Raw genomic sequence first — 19,349 nt, forward strand, 5'->3', positions numbered from 1 at the left:
ACAAATCTAAATTGAGGCCTACAAGAGGAGTATGGAGAGATAAAAATATTGAGGGGAGTCTATCCCCAAAACAAGATACTTGTATCAATTAGTCTAACATATTTTTTATTGTTACTAAAATTATTTTTTTTTTTTTTTAAAAAAAAAGAAATTTAAAGATGCTGTAATATCCCACCACCATTGAAATCTCGTCAGACAGTTACCGGTGGCTTGCTCAAATGTTCAACATCACCAAGAAGTCACCGAAGTATCGTTAGAATTTAGCTGAAGTATCGTCGAAGTGTTCTGAACGTCACTAGAAGTCACCGGAATGTGTAAAATGTTCCTTGGATGTTATGAGCATCATCAGAGACTCACCAAAATCTCTAGAATATTGCGAAGAAAAAAAATAAATTAAGAAATTAGAGCGAAAAAATATAGCAAAATGTGTTAAATATTGATAAACTGAAAGAAAAAAGAATATAACAGCAACAATGAGGAAAAAAATGTTAATTTTCAATTTTTAGAGGGTTTAAGTATATAATCTCCAATATTAATCAAACTGAAAAGCAAGCTTTATAACTGTAAAATTGTTAGAGTTTCAAAGTATGATTCTATTAAGTATTTCTTCTTATTAATCAAATTGAAAAACATATTATGAAACTGCAAAATTTTGCAGTAAAAACATGCTATAAAACTGTAAAATTTTACAGTTCTAAAGCATGTCATGAAATTGTAAAATTTTACAATTTTAAAGCATGATTCATTTCGGCACCAAAAAACTGAAATTGGAAAATTTTACAATTTTCATCACCTGTAACTAAAACTTGAAAACAACCTGCTTAGAATTTAAAATTTTTCTCTATTAAAACCGGAAAAGAGAAGTGTGTAATAAAGAAAAAGTAAAAAAAAAAAAAAAACTAAGAGATCGAAAGGGAGAGACCAATATAGAGAGAGGATTGTACTTCTACAACTATTTTTTGTTCGATCTAGCCAAATCTGATATAGATCTACTCGAATCTAATGTAGATCTATTTACTTATCCTCTTCGCCGGAAACTCATCTCATTCACTGTCGATGAGAGTAAAACAAGGAGTCAGTGGTTGGTGGTTGCCGATGAACCCCAATCAGTGGTTGTCATAACCCAACTTCAGGTGCTTAGGGTTGAATTCACAACTAGCTAATTAATTCTAATTTGAACAAATTAAATGGCACAAGTGGAGACAAGAAAAAGTAGTAAAGAAATTAAATAGGTAAATAAATAATCAAAATACTCAATAATTTAAAAAAACAAAAAATTTTTGGGACTTTTATTAAAAAAATACAAAAAAGTCTGCATTAAATCATATGCTAATCCCATTACATGAGATTACCATTGTTCCTTACATTTCATCACCTGAAAAGAAATAATAGCTATAAGCACATGGGAGAGTGATAAATATTATACTGAGAGTATAAGAGTATAAAATCACAATGGATAATTATTGAAGTCAAATAGAGAATAGTTTGGTTCGAGTAAATCATTTAAATAATAGAAACAAAATGCAAAATAATAGCAAAATAATCATAACCACGATATGGAACAAAATGGAACAGAATAGAGAGTCAATGGATCCATGACACACAGAGGGTCATAGAGTAACTAATCAGAGGTCCATGGTTATTTAAATCTCCGAAGGCATAGAATCGTCAGAGAGTCACTAAAATGACAATTCAGAGGGAAATGGTTGTCTAAGTCTCCCAAGACATGGGACCTCTGTGGTGATACTTATAAAATAATTGTTCAAAACATATTTAATAAACAGTTATATCCATGGGTTTTCATTTTAAGCAAATAGGATTCATAAATAATGAACGCAGTTGAACATTAAGATAATTTATAAAATATGAATTGCATAAAATAATTTGTGATAACTCCAAATATACATAAAATATTTTATGATAACTCAAAATATAATATTACTCACCTTAATATTAATCATTTATTTTTACTCCTCGTCACCGAAACTCCCTTCTTTTACTAACCAACCACACTTTCACTCATTCCTTCTTCCTTACTTCATGCGCCTATTTATAGATGCTGGACCATTGCATTTGGGCGAGGCAATCACGCGACATCACATGGCAAGTCCCATTAATTGCCTTCCCAGCTTATCTTAGGGCTTATTCTTATCACTTAATTCTTTTTTCTTTTTTCTTTTATTTTTTTGGTTAAACATAATGACTGGTAACTTAAATTAAATTACATTTTAACACATATAATTATTAAATTAAATATATTAACACAGTGTTAAAATTAATTAATCATTTGAAATGTCACAATAGTGGTCACCAGTAACTATATATCAGAAAGAGAGAGAAGGAAAAAGGCTTGGTCGCCGAATATCAAAAAGGGAAAGAGAAGAAAGAAAACGTAGAGAAAGAGAAATGGAAAACGTGCATGACTTTTGGATTTAACCAAAAGATTGAGAGATTAAATAGAGTGCACATCTTTCAAAAAGGACATGTGGATTCAACTTAAAATTTATCCAAAAAAAAAAGAGGATAAATTACAATTTGAACAATTTTGTTACTTGGATGTGGCTTTAATCCCCATAGTTTCAATTTGAACAATTTAATACCTAAAATTTTAATTTTGTTGTAATGTGATCCCTCCATCATTTACTGTTAAAATTTGAAAAAATAAAATAAAATAAAATAATAAAAAAAACATGTTTACAATTAGAAGGACCAAAATGAAATTCAAATAAACTATAAGGATTCCTGGTGTATTATATTCATTACACCGATAGTTTTTGTAATTTGTTTTAAGTTCCACTTTGGTCCATTTAATTTTGCACGTGATTTGTTTTTTCCATTCAAAATATTAACCATGCATGACAAAGAGACCAAATTACAACAAAATTAAAAGTATAAAGACTAAATTATGCAAATTAAAATTCCGGAAACTAAGTGATACTACACTGAAACTAGAGGGACCGGTGTTGTAATTTATCTAAAAAAATATTAAAACTACAATTATGATGGTATTTTTGAGCAAATTAATTTGCTAGTCATGAAGTTAACACTCAACACAGCATCAAGATGTGTGGCCACTATCCACAGGGTCTAGTTTACCAGCTAGTTGCAGTGATAAAATTCTCTCCATTGCTTCATTCCGAGCACAATCCAATCGGAGCTTGAAATTACAAGGTGCACATTCAATGCTCCCGAATTCAACAAGCTCACCGCAACGGTCACATGCAGAGATATCCTTAGGTTGATGAACACAACTGAGGTTGTGTGGGTGGCTTGCAATGTTGAGCTCAGCCCTATATTCATCAATTTGAATGCATAATGTATGGAGAAATAGGTTGTAGTCAACACAATGATAGAACCGGCACTTCGTGTTAATTATCCCCCAACAAATTTCACAATAATTCTCACCCTGATCGCCAAAATAGGTTAGAATGAAGGGGTGTTCGTTATATCTGTGTTTAACTGTCTGCGGCAACGATGCACATCGAGTGTGTAATGTGAAGTTGCAAGTATCACATCCAAACCCAACCCCATAACAATCATGCTTACTATAGCGACCTCGGTCTTTTCCCATTTGATTATGGCATCCGGACTTAGGTTCCGTAGATTCTGTCATTTGTATAATTGTTGTTGTCGTCCTTTATTTTCTCATTTGGAGTTATAGGATGTGTTGGGCAGGTTTGTTTCAGGTTGGTTGGGTTCGGAAACCAAGTGTTGCTGTCCAGTTTTTGGGTTGGTCGATCGAGCGAGTACTTGGCCGCTCGAGCGAGGGTTGTATTTTGTGTCTGGTGGCTCGAGCCAGCTTTTCTTCACTCGAGCGAGCGATTGCGTCTAGTATAGACCTGAAGCAGTGCATCCTTGGCTCGAGCGAGCTTTTCTTCGCTCGAGCGAGGCTTTCTTGTGTCTGGTCGCTCGAGCGACTAAGTCTTCGCTCGAGCGAGCCTGTCCAGTTTAAATAGGCAGCAGCGGGTTTTTAATCAGTTTTTCATCATCTTTTTTATTCCAAAACCCTAGGTCCGACTTTTCTCTACCTCTACTCACCTTCTCTCTTAGGTTTGATCTATTTAGAGTGTGTTTCTACCCCAGATCCTTTATTAAAAAGATAGAGTGAGTCGAGGGCTTCCATTTAATCTGAACGTTTGGTTGTTTGAAGCATTTTGAAATTTGGGTCTTCATCTCTGTCTTCTCCATTCGGGTTATTTTCTTCGAGGTAGGGATTTCCTACTCCATCTTATAAGTTTTGTTCTAAGTTTTGGTATTTTGATATGTTGGGAGTACTTTAGTAATTTTGGGAAAGACCCTAATTGTATTAATAAATTAATTTGTATAATTAATTTAAGGAAATTGGGGAATTGGTTAAATTCATGAAATTGAGGAATTCATTGATTAAATGGTGTAGTTGGATAATTTAAATCACTCGCCTATTGAATTGTTGATATATTTATTTCCAGTCTAGAAATAACTATTTTGGGGCTATCGGTGGAGGATAGTCGTGTTTGTTGTAAACATCGCATGTGGATTAGGGAAAATTGAAACTAATCAATTTGTTTAAGTCATAAATTTAGACTATTGAATTAATACAGAAAATACATGTATTGATTGAGCATTGCATATGCATATTGTTTGGGAGGAGATAGGGGATGTACTCCACAGTTTAGGGAAAGATAGGGGATGGACCTCTAAACCGGATTTTGTTTGGGAGGAGATAGGGGATGGACTCCATTAGCATCACTATTATGTGTGCTTATTATATTGAAGTGTTTTTACATGTTATTGATACAGCACTAAAATGTGTATCAAACAGGAAGTATGAAGTGTTTTGATATGAGCCTGAGTCTCATCTGTGTTGTTGATATTGGAAGTAATGTGAATATGATATATAGTTCACTGTTGTAAGTTTGGCCAGGTTCTGAGCCATTTTGATAATAATGGGAATTGAAACATGTCATAGACATTAGTGTCATGAGACTATATTAAGTTATAATTGAGTATCTTGGTTAACCATCTATTGAATGCTATAGCTTTATTCAATGCTTATATTTGGTTTAGTTTTTTTCTACTGGGCTGTGGCTCACCCTTTATGGGAACATCATTTTCAGGTTCAGGTGATAAGCTACCTCCAAGGACTTAGCTTGGGAGGATGTGGCTTTTGGATTTTGAAGACTATCTTTAATTAATTGTTTTTATTTGTTAGTACATGTAAACATTCAAGCCTAGGGCTTTACGTGTATTTGAGTTAGAACTCATATTTTTGGGTCCAAGTGTTGGCTTGGAAAGATGTTAGCCCATAGGGCATTTAATTTGATGTTACATGTAATGCTTTTATTTAGTAATATTCTGATGAATGAATTAATGAATTGTTTTCTTTAAATATTGCATGTCGATGATATATAGATAGTGGGTTTATTTTGAGGGCGTTAGAACTTGGTATCAGAGCGTACCAGGTTTGAATACTTTGGGTACGTGGGAAGTGATTAGTATCACAATGGGTTCGTCTCGTTTGATAGAGACTTAGTGTATTGTTATATGCTTACATGATAACATGTTTATGTTACTATGTGGGTATGGAATGTAGTTCCTAGGATATTGATTGGACCCTTGAGTTTCTAGTAGTCTTGTTGGAAAGGCACTTGATCAATGCTGCTTCCAATCGGAACTATAGTAACGCTTCGGGATTATCATCATCCAGGAATGAAATTCGTAGGTGCTTATATGATTATGTGCTTACGTGGAATGAATTATTGTTGTCCAATGCATTAGGACGCGAGTGTTTAGCTTCGGCACATTTATTAATGTGCTAACGTCTTTGTTTCCTTTTACTAGGATGTCAGGACGAGGACGAGGACGCGGTAGGCGTGGTAGGCCGGGTAGGCAGGAGGTGCCTGTGCCAAGGGAGATTCTGGCAGTTCAGGAGGGAATTGGCCAGGCCAATGTGGCCGAACCAGTAGGTCAGCAGACTATGGGCGCTCTAGCCCGAGAGATAACAGGGGCATTCAGGGAGTCAGTAGGCATTCTCAGAGCTGAGAATCAAGCTCGAGTTGTTGTTGCGGATGCAGGACCTTCCTTTCTGAAGAAGGAGTTCTTCCGGTCTAACCCGAATGAATTTGTGGGTGATCCTAAAGAGCTGCTTAAGGCAGATGAATGGCTCGAACAGACAACGAAGACGTTTGAGATGCTTGGCATCAAAGACGAGGGGTTGAAAGTGACTTTGGCATCTTTCCAGCTGAAGGGAGATGCGGGTCAGTGGTGGAAGTTCACTAAAGGTCGTATAGGAGGTACATGGGAGGCTTTTGTGAATGCTTTCCAGGAGAGGTTCTTATCTCCAGCAGTTAGGGAGAAGCTGAGAGACCAGTTCTGTCAGCTTAAGCAGTCGAGTTCTTCAGTGGCCGAGTTTGAGGCTGCATTTACTAGCTTGTCCAGGTTTGCACCTGAGTTGGTGGCGTCTGAGGAACGCCGTTGTATCGAGTTTGAGAAGAAGTTGAGGCGTGGCCTCAAGCTGCGAGTTGGGGGAACTATGATTCGGGATTATGGGCATATGGTTGATGCTGCAGCCCACATGGAAATCATGATGCAGGAAGAGGAGGAAGGACAGAAGGGCTCCAAGAGGAGTCAGGATGGTCAGAGTGATGGTAGGAAACAGAAGGGTTTTAATCCTCAGTAGTCTTAGGGTAGCTTTTCTAGATCGACTTTTCCTGTGCCGAGTGCTAGTTCAGGGAAAGGCAGTCAGGGAGACATTACCTGTTTCAAGTGTGGCCAGCTGGGCCACAAGTCTCCACTTTGTCCTCAGAGGGGAGGAGTGCAGAGAGCAGCATCATCTTCGGCTCGATCTCAGAGCCAGAGTCAGGGTAGAGGCCAGCCACTCTCGTGTTATCAGTATGGTCAGCCAAGGCATATGAAGAGGTATTGCCCGCAGTTGGGTGGCACACCTAGTGCACCTGGTTTGAGGCAGATTCAGGGTCAGCAGCCAGCTCAGTTGGGTCAGGCCTCGAGGGCCAATCAGGGGGCTTCATCGTCCCAGTCGGTGCAGCAATCTTATGCTCCTAGGGGTGAGCAGGTTGATCAGAGGTCGTCTGGGCGCGTGTACGCTGTTACCGCGCAGGATCTTGTGCCGGCACCATCAGTTGTGAGAGGTACCTTCTTGTTTTGCAACTCGGTTGCTAGTGTTTTGATTGATACGGGTGCATCTCATTCCTTTGTGTCTGCTGCATTTGCATCTATTTTGGAGTTGGAGTTAGCGCAGTTAGCATCTCCTATTTGTGTAGTGTCACCTCTTGGGGGTGAATTAATCTTGAAACAAGGTGTCAGGGGTTGTGATATAGAGGTCGCCGATCATAGACTTCCGTTTCCTTTTGTAGTTATGCCCATGAAGGGCTTTGATGTTATTTTGGGTATGGACTGGTTATCGTCATACCGGGCAGTAATTGATTGCTACCGCCAGAGGGTCACTTGTTGTACCGTGAGCGGGGAATGTTTTCATTTTCTGGGGGACCGGGTTGGTAGTGTTTTGCCACCGGGGTTTGATCTACGAGGGCAGAGTGAGCTTAGTGGTCTACTCGCTAGCTTTGAGAATGGTGAGTGTAATGAGACCCAGACTGTGTTGCCAAGAGTGGTTTGTGACTATTCGGACGTCTTTCTCGAGGACCTTGCTGGTTTGCCACCTCACAGAGAGATTGAGTTCTCTATTGACTTAGTGCCCGGCACGGCGCCGATTTCTATGGCACCTTATCGTTTTGCCCCAGCTGAGTTTTTTTTTTTGGGTGAATAACCCCAGCTGAGTTAGTTGAGTTGAAGATCCAACTCCAGGAGTTGCTAGATAAAGGCTATATACGTCCTAGTGTTTCGCCATGGGGAGCACCGGCCCTCTTTGTTAAAAAGAAAGGTGGTGCTTTGAGACTTTGTATAGATTACCGGAAATTGAATCGGGCTACGGTTAAGAATAAGTACCCTATGCCTCGTATAGATGATCTGTTCGATCAGTTGAAGGGTTCCCGTTGTTTCTCGAAGATAGACTTGAGATCGGGTTATCATCAGTTGAGAGTCAGGGAGGAGGATATTCCGAAGACGGCATTCCGTACGCGGTATGGCCACTATGAGTTTTTGGTGATGCCATTTGGGCTTACCAATGCACCGGCAGTATTTATGGATTTGATGAACCGGATATTCCGGGAATTTTTAGATCGTTTTGTAGTCGTCTTCGTGGACGACATCCTTATCTATTCACCTTCTGAGGAGGAGCACAAGGAACACTTGAGAGTGGTGCTTGAGTTACTTAGAGCCCATAAGCTTTATGCTAAGTTTGGGAAGTGTGAGTTTTGGCTAGAAGAGGTCAAGTTCTTAGGCCATGTAGTTACTGGGGAAGGAGTGTCTGTTGATACATCCAAGACTGAGGCAGTGCAAGATTGGGCACAGCCTAAGAGTGTGTTTGAGATCCGCAGTTTTCTGGGGTTAGTTGGGTATTATCGCCGGTTTGTGAAGGATTTCTCCAGGATAGCTTCACCTTTGACTAGATTGGCTCGGAAGGGAGTCAAGTTTGTATGGAGTGAGACTTGTGAAAAGTCGTTCCAGGAGTTGAAAGTTAGACTAACCACCGCTCCAGTCTTGATTATTCTGGAGAGAGGGTTGGGTTATGCAGTCTATTGTGACGCCTCACGAGAGGGTCTGGGTTGTGTGTTGATGCAAGAAGGGAAAGTAGTTGCCTATGGCTCACGTCAGTTGAAAATTCACGAGAAGAATTACCCTACGCATGATTTAGAGTTAGCAGCTGTGATATGTGCCTTGAAGATTTGGAGGCATTATCTTTATGGTGAGAGGTTCGAGGTATTCTCAGATCATAAGAGTCTGAAATACTTGTTTACACAGAAAGACTTGAACTTGAGGCAGAGGAGGTGGATGGAGTTTATTGAGGATTATGACTTCGAGTTGCATTATCATCCAGGAAAGGCCAATGTGGTGGCCGATGCCCTTAGCAGGAAATCTGTTGGTGTCATCGCTAGTATAGCCATCCAGGAATGGGAGATGTTGGGTGCACTTGGGGAGTTTGATTTACTTCTGGGCGAATCCGTTGAGGCTGCGGCTTTGTTTTCTGTTGTTGCACAGCCTACACTTGTGACTCGAGTGTTAGAGACTCAGAGGGGTGACCTTAAGGTAGAATCCCTCCGTGAGAAGATTTCCGGTGGGAAAGTTGAGAAGGGTTTGACGGTGTATCCCGACCTGAGTGTGAGATACCGAGACCGTCTGTTTGTGCCGGAGTCTTGTCGAGAGGAGGTACTCCGAGAGTTTCATCATTCACGCCTTGCGGTGCATCCGGGAGGCACTAAGATGTATCAGGATTTGGGTCGCCAGTTTTGGTGGCAGGGTATGAAGAGAGATGTGGCAGCTTTCGTGTCTAAGTGCCTTACTTGTCAGCAAGTGAAGGCTGAGCATCAGAGGCCAGCGAGTTTGTTACAACCCTTGCCTATTGCCGAGTGGAAGTGGGAGCATGTCACTATGGACTTCGTTGTAGGTCTTCTGAGGACGCAGCGAGGTAGTGATGCTATTTGGGTGGGTGTAGACCGGTTGACTAAGTCGGCGCACTTTATTCCTACGCGCATGAGAGATTCGGTAGACCATCTTGCCGACTTGTACATTCGGGACATAGTGAGGTTGCATGGGGTCCCAGTGACGATCGTCTCAGATAGAGATCCTCGTTTTACTGCCAGGTTGTGGCAGAGTTTGCAGAGTGCCTTAGGCACTAAGTTGACCTTTAGCACGGCTTATCATCCTCAGACTGACGGGCAGTTCGAGCGCACTATTCAGATCCTTGAGGATATGCTTCGGGGTTGTGTTCTAGACTTTAGTGGGTCGTGGGAGAGGCACTTGCCGTTGGTGGAGTTTGCCTACAACAACAGTTTCCAGTCTAGTATTGGTATGGCACCGTTTGAGGCCTTGTATGGCCGACCGTGTAGATCTCCTGTTTGTTGGGCCGAGGTGGGTGATGCACCTCTATTGGGTCCGGAGTTGGTGAGGGAAACGACCGAGAAGGTTGAGCTTATCCGTAAGAGACTTGTTACAGCCTAGAGTCGTCAGAAATCTTAGGCTGACCGTAGGAGGAGACCTTTGGTGTTTGAGGTGAGCGATCATGTCTTTCTGAAGATATCACCCAGACGGGGATTGATGAGGTTTGGGAAGAGCGGGAAGTTGTCCCCTCGGTTCATTGGTCCATTTGAGATCCTTGAGAGGATTGGCGAGGCTGCTTATCGTTTAGCTTTACCACCGCAGTTGTCCGGAGTACATGACGTGTTTCATGTGAGTATACTTCGGAAGTATGAGCCAGATCCATCACATGTTTTGGATTGGACCGATTTAGTGGTTGACGAGGATGTCTCATATGAGTAGAGACCGGTTCGGGTCTTGGATAGGCAAGACCAAGTTTTGCGAGGCAAAACCATTCCTTTGGTGAAAGTTCTGTGGAAGCATCACGGAGTGGAGGAAGCCACTTGGGAACGTGAGTTAGAAGTCTGCGAGAAATACCCGGACATGTTTCTCGGTGTGTAATCTTGTATTTAGATTTTGTAATATTGTTGAACTTAAGAGCTTTACATATGTCTTAAGTTGTGAAACATTGAGAATGTTTGGTTAATGGAAATATTTTGGAACTTGCCTCATAATGGAAGTTTAGTAACTTGAATATGGTGAATATATTGTTGAATTAGAGTTCTGTCATGAAATTGAATATGATATTGAAAACTGTTGAAATTGAAAGGAAAAATGCATAATACTGATGCGGATTGTAATATATGTTGTTTTATATACACATTATGAGATGCTTCTTGATAAGAGATGAAATGACCAGTATTGGGTCAAGTTGTTTACTATTGAATTGTCATATTAAAAAAAAAAAAAAAAAAAAAAAAAAAAAAAAAAAACCAACCTGTTTTCAAAAACTTATACTTAATTTCGGGGACGAAATTCTTTTAAGGGGGGGAGGTTATAGCGACCCCGGTCTTTTCCCATTTGATTATGGTATCCGGACTTAGGTTCCGTAGATTCTGTCATTTGTATAATTGTTGTTGTCGTCCTTTATTTTCTCATTTGGAGTTATAGGATGTGTTGGGCAGGTTTATTTTAGGTTGGTTGGGTTCAGAAACTAAGTGTTGCTGTCCAGTTTTTGGGTTGGTCGCTCGAGCGAGTACTTGGTCGCTCGAGCGAGTACTTGGCCGCTCGAGCGAGGGTTGTATTTTGTGTCTAGTGGCTCGAGCCAGCTTTCCTTCGCTCGAGCGAGCGATTGCGTCTAGTATAGACCTGAAGCAGTGTATCCTTGGCTCGAGCGAGCTTTTCTTCGCTCGAGCGAGGCTTTCTTGTGTCTGGTCGCTCGAGCGACAAAGTCTTCGCTCGAGCGAGCCTGTCCAGTTTAAATAGGCAGCAGCGGGTTTTTAATCAGTTTTTCATCCTCTTTTTTATTCCAAAACCCTAGGTCCGACTTTTCTCTCCCTCTACTCACCTTCTCTCTTAGGTTTGATCTATTTAGAGTGTGTTTCTACCCCAGATCCTTTATTAAAAGGATAGAGTGAGTCGAGAGCTTCCATTTAATCTGAACGTTTGGTTGTTTGGAGCATTTTGGAATTTGGGTCTTCATCTCTGTCTTCTCCATTCGGGTTATTTTCTTCAAGGTAGGGATTTCCTACTCCATCTTATAAGTTTTGTTCTAAGTTTTGGTATTTTGATATGTTGGGAGTACTTTAGTAATTTTGGGAAAGACCCTAGTTGTATTAATAAATTAATTTGTATAATTAATTTAAGGAAATTGGGGAATTGGTTAAATTCATGAAATTGAGGAATTCATTGATTAAATGGTGTAGTTGGATAATTTAAATCACTCGCCTATTGAATTGTTGATATATTTATTTCCAGTCTAGAAATAACTGTTTTGGGCTATCGGTGGAGGATAGTCGTGTTTGTTGTAGACATCGCATGTGGATTAGGGAAAATTGAAACTAATCAATTTGTTTAAGTCATAAATTTAGACTATTGAATTAATACAGAAAATACATGTATTGATTGAGCATTGCATATGAATATTGTTTGGGAGGAGATAGGGGATGTACTCCACAGTTTAGGGAAAGATAGGGGATGGACCTATAAATCGGATTTTGTTTGGGAGGAGATAGGGGATGGACTCCATTAGCATCACTATTATGTGTGCTTATTATATTGAAGTGTTTTTACATGTTATTGATACAGCACTAAAATGTGTATCAAACAGGAAGTATGAAGTGTTTTGATATGAGCCTGAGTCTCATCTGTGTTGTTGATATTGGAAGTAATGTGAATATGATATATAGTTCACTGTTGTAAGTTTGGCCAGGTTCTGAGCCATTTTGATAATAATGGGAATTGAAACATGTCATAGACATTAGTGTCATGAGACTATATTAAGTTATAATTGAGTATCTTGGTTAACCATCTATTGAATGCTATAGCTTTATTCAATGCTTATATTTGGTTTAGTTTTTTTCTACTGGGCTGTGGCTCACCCTTTATGGGAACATCATTTTCAGGTTCAGGTGATAAGCTACCTCCAAGGACTTAGCTTGGGAGGATGTGGCTTTTGGATTTTGAAGACTATCTTTAATTAATTGTTTTTATTTGTTAGTACATGTAAACATTCAAGCCTAGGGCTTTACGTGTATTTGAGTTAGAACTCATATTTTTTGGTCCAAGTGTTGGCTTGGAAAGATGTTAGCCCATAGGGCATTTAATTTGATGTTACATGTAATGCTTTTATTTAGTAATATTCTGATGAATGAATTAATGAATTGTTTTCTTTAAATATTGCATGTCGATGATATATAGATAGTGGGTTTATTTTGAGGGCGTTACACTTACATGCTTCACAAGGAACATTGCATGTTTCCTTTAGAGCAAGGGTGTGTTGATGAGATTCATGTGTGATAAAGCGTTGTGGTAAGAAACTAACTGGATGAATGCATTCCTTATGAAGAGACGGTTGCAGTCATCACATTGATAGAACCAACAAAATGGGCTTACTTCTCCCTCGCAAATTTCATAGTAACACTCATCCAGATTGCCGAAATAGAGTAGGGAGAAAGGGTGTTTGTCAAATCTGTGGCTAACCGTACGTGGCAACAAGGCACATCGAGTGTGTAGCTTGAAATTGCAAATGTCACATACTTACCCGACCCCATAAAATTTTTTATGACATGCAAAACACAACCCTCCAGTTGTTTCTCTTAGGGTAAGGAAGTGCTTATGAGTATCATGCAGGATAGTACCTAGTAAGGAAGCACACTTCATGTCAAGGAAGAAATCACAGGCTACACAACCAAACAAAACCCCATTGCAAGACATTTTGCAACCTTGGCATAGGGGTACATCAGAATATATTGATTGCCATCTGTTCAATATTAGCGGGTGGTTTGGGTGAATCGGGTGTTGCAGCTCAATGGGCAACTCAACACAACACTCATGCATAGTGAAGTTGCATTCAGCGCAATCGTAAAATGGGGCGGTGATTGGCTGTGTGCATCCAGCACATAAAAGTAGTTTGCACGCGGTGCATGATTCATCATTGATATGATTGTCAACAAATAATAATAGATGATAATGACTAACATGGTCAATCTTCATCAGTTTATTACTCTTCCCCTCCAAATTGATCTTCTTCTTGAAATGTGTAATAAGATTAATTGATTCATCAAGCAGTGGCAAGCTCATCAAATCGGGCTCAAGTTTTTCAACTCTACCATCATTGTCATCGACATCATCATCATCATCATCATCAACCAGTGCCAAACCAATCAAATTGGGCTCAAGTGTTTCTAGTACAAACTTTGTTTTTGGTCGATTTGTTTAGTTTTGCATGATTCTTCTTCCAACTCTCTAAGATCACAACATTAAGAATAGAATGTAAATCAAACAATTATAACATGACAACAACAAAAACAACAAAAACAAAAGTAATACTAATAATAATAAAAGGAGGAAGAAGAGATCAAACCTGGAAAGCTTTATCTTTGATGTCAAACAATTTACATGGGCGAAATATCTGCATTAATATGCCCAATATCTTCAGTACTTGGTAACAAAGCACAATTTTGGTTGACCCAGAATCGGCAAGTGGTACATTGATAGAATGTGCCTTCGTGTTTGGTGCCACAAGCATCACACAATAACAAAGTTGGCCTCTGTAGAGGAGTCAAAGGGTGTTTGTGACATATGTGCTCAATCTTCTGCACCAACAAGGCACACAATATGTCGAGCTGGAAATTGCAATCGAAACAGCTGTAAGTGAAGCTCTCGTAAGGTTGTTGGCAAGCACTGCATTTGTAAGCCGATTGAGAATAAGGCAAATCTGGGAGTAAGATAAGGTGGTGTTCAGGGTGCATGGGGTGTTCCATCTTTGTTGGTAGTTCTGCACACACTTTGTGCAAAGAGAAATGCTGACATTGCCTGCAACTATAGGTTGGACCTGAAATTGGTTGCTGACAAACATAACAAGAGACTTCTACACCATTATTGTTCTGCTCTTCCTCGAGAATCAATGGATGTTCATGGCTAAAGTGTTCCAACTCCATCTCTTCTCTCTCCCAAACCTAGTAGTGAATGAAAGTGGTAGCAGAACTGACCATTGAAGTAATGAAGTCAATAAGAAACTCAAATTATGGGTTCTATTAAAAGATTTAAGAAAAAATTTTGGGACTGAGATTCTCTCCATTATTACATTGTAATGGAAGATCTTCATTATATCATCCAAGTGTTGTGAAATAATCATGAAAATTTATCTATATTTTAAATTTAGAAAGAATCATAACAAGCCCTTCCATAATGCAATGGAGAGGATCAGTTTAACCATGAATAAGTACATAACCCCTATAGTTTCCAGAAGTCACACACAGAATAAAACATAGGGGTAAATTGATTTTCTGGACAAAATTTAAATCAAACAACTGTCATCGCTTAACAAACTAGGAAAATTCAGCACTTGCAACTTAATCTAGTTAATGTAGTTCAACTTCATAGCAAGCTCCTCGACAGCTAAATACACCTTAATTACAACAATGTCTACAAAGTCTGAAAAAAATTAGTATTAAAACAAGTGATAATTACTTAAGGTAACGTATGTATTTGATTACAGGATGTTATAAGATAAGTTTTCACTGAAAATTGCATTTTTAATTGAATAATTTTGAAAGTAGTAAATATTTCTAAAATTATTTGAAAAAAATACAGCACTCTCAAACACCTCAAAAGTCCCTGGTTGAGTGGTTTAGATTTTGCAACCTTAAAAAAATGAAATTAAAATAATATTAATCTTGACTTGAAGTATGTGCAAACTTTTGTGAATTTTAACATTATGTTAGTTTTAATAACTTATTTTATCACATATTATTTTTAAAGGATAAAATTTGTTAAAAAAAAAAAAGGATTGATATGTTTGACAAATGCTTAAAATGTTGTTTTTTTATTATTGAGAAAGTTCCTGTAAGATTTGAAATTTTTTTGACTTTAAAAACTTATTTGTGAATTTTTCCATTTGTTATTTTTTACTTCTTAAATTATTCTAGATTAGAAGGACCAAAATATAGAGAGCTTTAATAATATTTTTAAATTACTACAACAAAAACAATAAAAAAAGTGACTTTTTTTAACATTTGAAAAAAGGATTTTGGTATTGTAAAAAAGTGACATGTTTTCACAATTTAGTATTTTCCAAACACGCAAAAGAAAGAAAAAAAAATAATTAGAGTAAATTATAATTACACACTTGAAATTTGCTTCAAAGATAAATTACCTTATATAATTTTGAAAATTACATCCCGTCTTTTCAAGTTTATAATCGCATAACAAATAAATTTTTTTATTAATAAATTATCAAATTAATTATGTCAAAAATATATATTTCGATTAACAATTTAAATAATTTTATTATTATATAGAAGAGTGGTTAAAAAAACTTATTTATTTTTATTAATTTTATTAAATAAAAAAATTTAACAAAAAATATTTATAATTTTTTAAATCATATAAGATAATTCGTATTTTAAATAAATATGAAAAATATATTTATAATTTGAGCCATGATAGAGACCTCCTCCAATCACCACTCCCACCACCTCATACACGTGGTAGGTGGTGATTGAAGGAGCAGAAAAAAAAAGAAAAAGAAAAATAAAATGTAACCAATGAGAGGGAGGATTCCCGCGCGCGCGCGCGGGGTTGGGGGGAAGGAGCCTCAAACATTTTTGTTATAATTTATCCTAATAAATTATCCAATCCCACTAGGGTTGCTCGAAAAGTCGAGGCTCGAGTGGCCCCTTTTGACTTTTCAACTCACTCTTCTCCAAACAAACATCCCCTCTGTTTCTTCTCATCTTCTTCTGTATTTTGTACTCCACCACCCCTATTTCTTCTCTTCTTCTTCTTCTTCTCTATTTTTTGCTCCACCATCACAACATCAACTCCTATCTCAAATCCCATCTACAAATACCTCATCAAAACTTTCTCATTCTCTAAAAGTAAATCCCAACCAAACCCAAAATCAAAATTAAAAATTAATCCCAAAATCAAAACCAAACCCACATAATCAAAATCAAAATAAAAAAAAAATCAAAACCAAACCCACATAATCATAATCAAAATCAAAATCCAAAATCAAAACCAAACCCATAGAATCACAATCAAAACAAAATCAAAATCAAACCCACCGCCCATGGCAGTGGGTTGGGCTGTGGAGTGGTTCGCGATCTCCGTCCATGGCGGTGGGTTGGGTTGTGATGATCTCCGTCCATGGCCCCCTCTCTTTGTTTTCTTCTACTCTCTTCCTCCCTTTCTCTCGGCTCTCTCGCTCTCTGTTTCTCTCTGTTTCTCTGAAACTGAAACCAGTTTCAGCGTGAGAGAAGGAAAAAATATATATATATACACCAAAATGGCGTCGTTTTCGCGCTCGGGACATTCCAGTCCAACTCCCAGCTACCAAGCAATTTTCTAATCATCAAAGGGTGTGTTTGATAGGGGAGATAAGGGGGGAGGGGGATTATTTATTGTGCAGATTGTAATCCGCACAGTAAATCCAATCCGATGTTTGTTTTTTTTTTAGTCCGCCGCACATGGAGTCCGGCCGCACTCCTTATCCCCCATATGGGGGATTATATTATCCTAGGGAGGGGTGTGGGATAATTTTGGGGGGATTATTTACTATTGTAATTAGGTGGTGAAATGACCATTTTGACCCTCTACTATTTAATTACATATTATATTTAATAAAATTCAATAAAATTTAAATGTCTCAATTTAAAAATAAAATAATTTTATTTAACTTTTTATTGATGTTTTATTTATTTATTTTTAAATAATTTTTATAGATATTTTATTGATATTTTATTTTAAAATTTTGTTTATATTTTATTTAATTTCATTATTTAAATGTTAATAGATGTTTTATTTAATTTCATTGTTTAATTATTATTATTTTTAAAAACAAATTTATTTAAAATTTTAATTAAAAAAATAATATAAATTTTTATTGATATTTTATTTATTTATTTATTTATTTATTTATTTTACAAAAAATAAATTTATTTGATTGTGTAAAAAATAAAATAAAATAATTTTTTATTTAATCTAACTAAAAATAATTAAAATATTAAAGATATGTTTAATATTGCTATTACTTAGTAAACAATTGAAAAATGATAAAATAGTCTTTTGTTCATTTATTCTATCCAATCCGTCCAACCAAACGTTGGATTCATTAAAAATAGTCTTTTCCAGACATCTAATCCTATAAAAAAACAAGCACATGATACATATCCAATCCAACCAAATAGTCCGGGAGATTCACAGTCCCAAGACTCAAGTCTGATGGATTCTAATCCCTCCTTATCCAGTCTGTCCAATCAAACACACCCAAAAAGTATTCGTAAATTACCAAAAAGTAAACTTTTTTTTGATGGTGACTAAAAACAGATACTGTATCCAATCTATAAGTACCAATAAATAAAAAATAATTATGCCATGTATACCAATTACCATATAAATTATTGTACCAATATATTAATCTATACTATATATTAACTAAAAGGAGATTTTTAACCTCCAAGACCTGTGGGAGTTCAATATCCCAATCTGAATTTTTTAAATTTTTAATTTAAAAAAAAAACTTAGCATTTATTGATTTGATCAAAATCCCCTGATTAGCATTTATTAACCTTTTTTTCAATCTACATGTTTTTCCATATACCTGCATTTATTGATTTATTTAAAATCCCCTTATCAGCATTTAAAATCTCCTCAAACAAATAATTATAGATACAATCCGTATATATTTACTGTAATATCATTTTTAACTTCTTCCATACACTTTGGTTAGTGATAAGATTATTAAATTATTTTTATAAAAAATCTTTAAAAACATAATTTATATATTAAAAAAATTTAAAATAAATATAAATATCTATAATTATTCCGTGCATAGCACGGGTGATAGGCTAGTTATTATTTAATAAAAAAACACAGATACTGTACAATAAACGCATAATTGAGGGTTTGAAGTTTTGAAGAAATAGTGATGCATAAATTTTCTAGAAGGGCTTCTTCAACAATCTGCAGCAATTCACAACTCAAAAGCATAAATTAAATACCCAGAGAGAGAGAGAGAGTATAATGTGTGAAACTGACCTATCAGAAGGCAAGTCTTGTCTTCGTCGACGGTGGTCGGAGATCCTCTAGGAATGAATGGGTCCCAAATCAGCCTCTGAACAGATCAAGAATTCATATGATAAACGGAGATATAGATATGTTTACATGCAGCAGAGAAAATGAGAGAGGGAGAGAGAAAGAGAGAGAGAGAGAGAGAAGGATCGAGGAGGAGAGTTTGACACTTTCTTTTTCTTTTTTTTGACATGCTTAGGCTCAGCCACCGGGCTTGACATTCTAGACTGTTGTGTGGGTTAGATATTTTTTGGGGAGAGGTTTTTGACAGAAAAAAAATACCACACCGTTTTCTATCTATCTATTTTATTTCTATCTCTAATCTTATTTTTACCCCATTGCCGCTCTTACAAAAATTTCGACCTAACTGAAATTACCTCATTGCCCTTTGCTTCAAACATCATAATCATCACATGCCATCATATATGCAATGTCTCGTACGAATGCCCATATAGTAATTACATATTTTAATCAAAAAAATTATTATAAACTATCATATTATTCTTTTTATTTTTTTATAAAAATTATTAAAATAACTTATTCTCAAACAAAATCTAAATAAGGAGTTATTTAAAAATACACTAAATAAATACACTTATATTTGATAAATATATTTATTTGGATTATATCACCTTTTTAACATT

General features: G+C 37.0%; 1 long non-coding RNA gene across 1 annotated transcript; it reads right to left on the minus strand.

Moving 5' to 3' along the window:
- Positions 1-14,094: 14,094 nt before the first annotated feature.
- LOC145794612 (uncharacterized) lies at positions 14,095-18,809 on the minus strand. Its single transcript, XR_014334532.1, has 2 exons — positions 18,673-18,809; positions 14,095-14,616 (listed from the first exon to the last, which is right to left on the minus strand). It is a non-coding gene; the product is annotated as an uncharacterized LOC145794612 (long non-coding RNA).
- Between the last annotated feature and the right edge of the window lie 540 nt (positions 18,810-19,349).

This window comes from Camellia sinensis, chromosome 7, assembly GCF_055761805.1.
Source record: "Camellia sinensis isolate YWXY chromosome 7, ASM5576180v1, whole genome shotgun sequence".
Taxonomy (NCBI): Eukaryota; Viridiplantae; Streptophyta; class Magnoliopsida; order Ericales; family Theaceae; genus Camellia; species Camellia sinensis.